Below are 7749 nucleotides of genomic sequence, written 5' to 3' on the forward strand. Positions count from 1 at the left end.
TTCATTTCAAAAGTTGAGCGGACTGTTTGGCAAACAGTTCGTTGAAACAGTCCGCTCGTGTGTGGGCAAGTCCGCTCATGCAAATTTTGAGCGGACTGTTTGCCGAAACTGTTTGACGAACAAGGTTGGGCAAACAGTCCGCGCGTGTGTACGCGGCCTTATAGTAAAGAATGTTGTATCCGTCCGGCCCGGGGGCTTTCCCTGTGGGGGAGGCTTTCCGGGCTGCTTTGAATTCCTCAAAAGAGAAATCTGATTCCAAGTCCCTAAGGGCCGAGTTAGATAGTTTAGGTAGGTTTGCTTCTTTCAGGTAAGTGAGCATGTGATTACGTCTCTCCTTTGAAGTCAAAGAGGGCGAATCACTTTTTACCTTGTATAAATCTGCGTAATATTCCCTGAAGTCTTTGGCTATGTGTGGAGTTGCATGTACAAGATCCCCGTTAGGGAGTTTTATTTTGGGGATAAATGATTTAGACTGTTTTGCTTTAAGGGATCTCACCAGTTGTCTGCTAGGTTTGTTCCCCCACTCGTATAGTTTCTGTGAGAAGCGTTGGAATTTCCTTTTAGTGTCTAGGTTAAGGAGGTTTTTTAATTCTTCACGCTTCAATGTGAGGGCCTTGAGGTGAGATGAGGGTAAAGTGAGTTTATGCTGCTTGTCGAGGTCTGCCATTTGGTGCAGCACCTGTTCGATTTGTTGACCATGCTCCCTTTTTTACTTCGCCCCTAGTTCAATAAGTCGACCTCTCATGGTAGCCTTGTGGGCTTCCAATACTATAGAGGGAGAGGTCTTGGAAGGTTTGCTTTCTTTGAAGTATTGTATTAAATGAGAAGATAACATGGAGACCTCTGCTTGGTTAGAAAGAAGAGAATCATTGAGTTTCCAACTATTAGAGCGGTGAGCCAAAGTGGGCATGGTCATGCGCATCGATACAGGTTCATGATCTGATATACAGTAGTAACTGTACCTATATGTGCGGATTGTAAAAGCGGGAGGTGGTAGTGATCTATAAAAATACTATTTGGGAGTAAGATTGGTGAGTTCTAGAAAAATGGGAGAAAACTTTTTCTTTAGGGGGGAGTATACTCCAGGCGTCTAACAGTTGAAGGTCTAGAAGTCTTTTTTTAACGAATTACAGGCGCTTAAATGAAATGCTAGAAAGACCATGGGAGGTGTCCAGAATGGGATCTAGAGGCATGTTTATGTCCCCTGCAAGAATGATTAAACCTTTGGCAAATTGTGACAATTTGGTGAGAGTATGGGAGGAGAAGGTAGGTTGGTTGTGATTCGGGCAATAAATATTTGCTACATTGGGTGTTGCTTAGAAAGCCCCTCGGAAAGAGAAAATGACCATGATCATCCGCTTCCATGTCTAAAAGGCGAAAGGGTACATTGCCGTTAAATCCTATGGCCACAGCTTTAGCTTTATTAGTGTCAGACAGGCTATAGTACCACTGAGGAAATTGGGGCAAGGTCAATTTGACTGACGTTGAATGGGTTAAATGCATTTCTTGAAGAAAAGCAATGGAGCAGGCTGATTTCTTCAATTCACAGGTAAATTGTTGCTGTTTCTCTGCCACATTCAAACCCCTAACATTATATGAGGTAATTGAGTGTGGCCATTATGTCAATGGGGAGTGGCCCTTTAGCTAATTTTTTCATGCATGCCAACCAGGGAAGGGAGGGTAAAGGGGGTAGAGAGAAGGAATAGGTAAGAAAAGATAAGTTATGAAAAACAAGTTTATGTAGAGAACATAATCGTCCGTTAGAACGCTTGTGGGAATCCATATTATGTCACGCAAAATTCTACGGTAATCCCTGTGGGGAGAGAGAAAGCAGGCAGCACTCCAGATCTCTGGAGAGAGATTGGGCGGAGCAGCTCGGGGGCTACCCGCTCTCATCAACCCCAGAAGGGGGGGGCAGGGGGTATACCCTGAGAGAGGCACATGGGAGCAGAACGCTCTGCCAGCATTCAGCTAGATATTATCAAATAGTAAGAGAGATCAGCACCAGTAAAATCAAGAAAAACATTAAGGCAATAGAACCATAACAAATCATTTCTAGTAAAATAAGCAATATAACTCGCAGGTATACTCAACCAATATGAGAGGAGCCCAAAGGAAAGGGGGGTGTCCAATGTGACCCCAAGTGCATAGCAATAAGTCAGTCATAACAGAAGTTTGCAAGAGTACCCTTGGGGATTGGTTGCACCTTGTGTTACTCTGGGACCCTGAGTACCTGAATTCAAAGAAGAACTTAGGCATAAAGGATTACTTCTCATCCATGCTTTTGTGCAGATCCTGGATTTGATGTGCGCCTTTTCTTAGATGGGGTTTTTTGCCATTGGGAGTCCGGGATGGGTGAAAACTTAGGAACAGGGTCTTGCCAACCCGGAAGATCCACTTGTGGTAAATTGAGATCTTTCAGAAACTGTGATAGTTCCTCAGGGAACCGAAGAGTGAGAGCAACCATTTTTAGTGGCGATTAGGCATGCCAGAAAGCCCCATCTGTAAGTGATCCCGTCTGAACGTATGTGTTCTAGGAGTGGTTTAAGGGCTCTGCGACGGTGTAAGGTTTCCTTAGATAGATCTGGAAAAATGCTGATGACTGCCCCATCAAAGTCGATGTTAGGAGTGTTCCGCATTTTAACCATGATGGCGTTTTTATCTGTAAAGTAGTGTAATCGGCATATAACATCTCTGGGTTTATCCGAGTTGAGATTGCTGGGGCGAAGAGCACGGTGAACTCGGTCAAATCTCAGCGGATCGGTAACTGGGTTACCCAATATTGTGTTGAAAATACCACGGATCGACGGTTCGAGGTCGTTGTCGGCGGTTGCCTCCGGCAGCCCTCTATTATGTAAATTGTTTCTGCAATTTCTGTTCTTGAGGACTTCGAGTTTATATAATGAGGTACGGTGGGCAAAGGCTAGTTGGGTGACAGTCTCTTGTAGTTCTCTTATGGCTGTGGCATGAGAATCTTTTCTGTGCTCTGTTTCCTCCACCCTGTCCAGGATGTGTGCCATATATGCTCTCACTCCAGTAATCTCATTTTTTATGGATTTATCTAGTCCATGGAACATCCCAGCTAATTCCTTTTTAAGCCCACTCACCAGAGATGACATGTCGGAGCCTGCAGGAGATCCGGGGTCATCCATCAGGTCTGAACAGTCGGATGATGCCGGAGAGCTCTCTCTGATGGAGGCAGCAAGTGAGGAGGGAGATGTGCTTCGCCTTGTAGCCCTGGCCTGACTGCTATGTGCGGGGGGTCCAGATCTATCGGTGGCTAGAAAGCATTGTATGGAGCTGGTGACGGCTTGATTGATCGCCGGTCCCTTCCCGCAACTCTTGCTGGATGTGGAGCGGGATTTAGGAGTCTTTGCTGGCATAATTGGAGCTGTAAAGCTGAATGGTGGACGGAGCTCCCCCTACTCACATCCACTTAGCACCATGTGCAGGTTGTTGTAGTAGCTTTGCGGAAAGTCAGGCTCACTCAAACAATCTCAACTGCAGTAGTCAGGGTGGGCGCTTTATTGAGATTTGTAACAGTCAGTCATCACCCGCAGAGGGTAAATAGCAGGGCTTGAGTTGCTCTGGGGTGTAGAGGGGCAGCGTTCCAAGGGTGGAGCACACTGGGCAGAGATGGGGTGTATATGGCGGAGCAAGATGGCCGCCAAGTTCCATGGGTAGGCCGAAGCCGTGGCCTTTCCTAGCAGCAGCCCACAGACAGGCTCCGATCCAAGCAGGCCCCAGAACCTCCGCCTGCAGCTAGCTGTAGCTTCTGTAGGCTATGGGGCAGCCATCGGCAGAGTTTATTAGCCGCCAGAGGGGGTGGGGCAGAGTCTTTTTATCCCCTTTGCTATAAGGCACTCACTGCGCTGGAAGGGTTCATCGGCCTGCAGAGATGGCGCCCGTCTGCCACTCACAACGGCTGCTGCAGGTGATTCAGTCTGGGTATTGCGATGCTCCGCGCACACCGCACACCAGGGCCTCCGATCCGGCCGAGGAGAGTGGCCGCTCAAGCCCCGGAAAACTGAAGGAAGGCGCGATGACGTCCGGGCCTGGCGCCGGGAGGTCTGTGGAGCAAGCCGCGCCATGGGCCAAAAACCTACCCTCTCTCCCCATGCCAATCAATCTCCGCCGGATCAGCCACGGAGGGAGCCCGATAGCACCACAGGTCAGCAGGGGGGTTTCAGAGTGATCTGTGGCCGAGGATGGCACTGGATTGTCCCGGTCAGTGAGGAGCAGAGTCTCCACACGTCCTCTCCCGTTCACGTCTGGACACGCCCCTGTGTTGTTCTGTGATAACATGGCAGGCAGCTTGGTGCAGGTTGCAGCACAGTGGGCGGCAGTACATATTATTTCGAAAATGACAGCTAAAGTACTGGACCCCAGCAGGAGACATGTGCCCAGCACTATCAACCCCCTGCATATTTGAAAAGAAAGCTGCCTCCTTTCTGACCCCTTCATTGCCCCAGCTTTGTTGTATATGACATACTATAGCAGAGAGGTTACTGTCTCCACATTCAGCAGCTGATGTTCAGGCAACACTGCATGGAGTTAGTTCTGACAGCGGTATCTGCTCAATACTGTTCACACTGCCCAGGCTGCTGCAGCTGGTGACTTACACTTCCCTAACCTGCTCTTATAGAGCCCCAGCCTGCCCCTATAGAGCCTTAGCCTGACCCCATAGAGCCCTAACCTGCCCCTATAGAGCCCTAGCCTGCCCCTATAGAGCCCTAACCTGCCCCTATAGAGCCCTAGCCTGCCCATATACAGATCTAGCCTGTCACTATACTACCCCCTCTCTTACTCTATCCTTAATGAAAAAATATATATAGAGCACTTTACTGCCCTAACCTGACACTGTACTGCCCAAGCAGTATAATATGCCTGGATGTCACCTATGCTAGGTACACCATCACCACTGTACATGTTCTTGGGGACATTATGTTGCACAGGACAACTTCATTAATGAATTTTTACACGTGTGATTTTTTTGCCTCATTTTCTTTACTGTGAAGAATGCAGACATCCCAAGTCTCCAACGAGCCACAGGAGTCTCCCTGAAATGAGTTTGCCACTTCCCTGAAATTAGTTTTTGCAGGTTGGGATTTTTGCTGTGTCTCTGTCTTTGCATTAAAGACTTATGTAAAGTATAGGGATTGGAGATGAAGCCAGTCCTTACCCAGAATTAGAGGGGCCCACCAATCAGAGCCATGCCATGCCAACCAATGAGGCATCAGCCTGTAATGATATACACAGACTAGATAGGAGGGAAACACACACTCTTTGGTGAAGTCGCCATCCAAATGGTACCTTTGTGGGTCATAGTCTGGTAACTATTGGAACTAAATATGTTTATCTTATGTCTTTTCTGTCCTACTGTTTGTAGATTAAGGTTTTAAGGAATATACTCTGTATTCCTTCATGTAATCCACAATGTTTACCCTTTTCCTGCTTTACTATATACCAATACATTTTTGTTATCTTGTTAACCACTTCCCACCCTGTATATGTACGGCTGGGTGGGCTCTCTCTCCTTCTGAGTGGACTTTCAGGAACATTCTTCAGAAGGAGCATTCGCAGCGGCGTGATCCCGATGTGCTTGTGTCACCCGGACACGGCGCATCTTAGCTCGGCAGGAGGTCTCTGCAATTGGCCCTCCTGATCACAGATCGGCCGTGTCCAATCATGGGCGTCATCTGATGTATACAAACAGCCAGTTGCTATGCAATCAGCTCTCCTCTCCTTACACGGAAGTTGTTGCTGAGCAGAGGAGAGCAGATATCTGCAGCCGGCTGGTGATCAGTGAGTATGAGCTGTTTTTAGAGATTTTTACTCACTGATCACCAGTCTAGTGTCACCACACAGTAAAAACACAAAGTAAACACACGTCTCCAAAACACATGTCCCCAAAACACAGGTCCTTACATAGTAATGATCCCCAAAACACACGTCCCCCACATATATAACAGTAAAATCACATGTCGCAATGATCATTTGCAAACTTTACATAACCTGCGCACCAATTATTGTACACTTAATGGGATTAATACGTTTTGGCTTAAATGTATGGCAAAATTTGATTGTATTGCATTTCTTTTAAAGTAGAATAAAGAAAATATTGTTTTTTTTCCAAATTTTCGCTCTTTTTTTGCTTATATCGCAAAAAATAAAAAATAAACAGAGTCGTGAATAAATACCGCCTAAAGAAAGCTCTATTTGAGCGAACAAAATGATAAAAATTTAATTTGGGTACAGCATTGTATGACCGCGCAATTCTTATTGAAAGTGCGAGAGCGCTGAAAGCTGAAAATTGGTCTGGGAAGGAGGGAGGCGAATGTGCCCAGTATCAATGTGGTTAAAGCTTTCACTCATGGTCAAAGAACTCTCATTTAACCCAAATAATATCTGAGTGATATTAAATCTCAAATATAATAAACGGGTAATAGATTGGATGTTTCTGGTGTCTTAGCCCTTGTACACACAGTCGGACATTCCGACAACAAAATCTGTTGGATTTCGTCGGACAGATTTTGTCCGAAACTGGTGTTGCATACACACGGTCAGGCAAAGTTGTCGGAAAATCCGATAGTTTGGAACGTGAAGACATTATTTAGTTACGACGGGACTACATTCAGGCTAGTAGCCAATAACTTTGGTCTAGGAATTTGATCTGAGCATGCGTGGCACTTTTTCCGATCAGAATTCTCTACAAATGATCGGACAAAGTCCCATCGGATCATGTTGTCGGAAATTTTGTATATTCAGTTCTCAAACTTTGTTGGTCGGACATTCCGACGGAAAAAGTCTGATGGAGCCCACACATGGTCGGATTATCCGACAACACGGTCCGATCGGACATTTTCCGTCGGAATGTCTGACCATGTGTACAATGGCTTATAAAACATCAGTGTGTGCTCTAAAACCCGTTTCTCAAAGTGTCTATGCAAAGTGCAGTTATCACTCTAAATAAAATGCAGACAGCCCATTTCAATGGAGGAGGCAATCAAAGAAAGAGAGTAGGGTGAGTTTATTAATTTCTGTGTTTAAAGGGATTGTAAAGTCTCATGGTTTTTCATCTTAATGCATCGTATTCATCAAGGTCAAAATCCTTCTGTGCTGCAGGTGCCCCCAAAGACCCCCCCTTTTTTCTTACCTGAACCTGATCAGTCCAGCGATGTGCACGAGCCCAGCAGCTAACACTCTCCTCATTGAATTTGATTAGTCCATTGGCTCCTGCTGCTGTCAATCAAATCCAGTGACACGGGAAACAGGGGTAGGGCCGAGTCCTGCTTTCTGTGTCAATGGACACAGCAGCGGGACTCGGGAGCTGCTCTCCGTGGAGGCACCCAAAGAAGAGAAGGAGCCAGTAGCACCACCGCGAGACCCCAGAAAAGGAGGACATGACATGAAAAAATGTGGCCCGCGGAGCCCTCTGATGTGGCCCGCGACCTCCTGCTCTGGGATAGAATAGAAAGAAGACTATTATTAAAGCTCCGTTTTTTTACTAACATCACAGTATATATATGGGCACATCTTTTCTGCATTGGTCACTGGGCTGCTTTCAAACTGATCCGCAGGTGCAGAGCAGTTTACCTGCGGGTTACCTGCACTGAACCATAGACTTCTATTATTACCTGCAAGTTTGGTGAGCTTTCTGAAAGTGCATCAACCTGCAGAATATAATAAAAATCTATTACAAACTGCAGGAAAGCCAAAGGTACACTGCGTGGCACACGTGGTGCGGGT

The sequence above is a fragment of the Lithobates pipiens genome, unplaced genomic scaffold, assembly GCF_037356315.1.
Source record: "Lithobates pipiens isolate NorthernLeopardFrog02 unplaced genomic scaffold, aLitPip1_a1.2 Scaffold_3, whole genome shotgun sequence".
Lineage (NCBI taxonomy): Eukaryota > Metazoa > Chordata > Amphibia > Anura > Ranidae > Lithobates > Lithobates pipiens.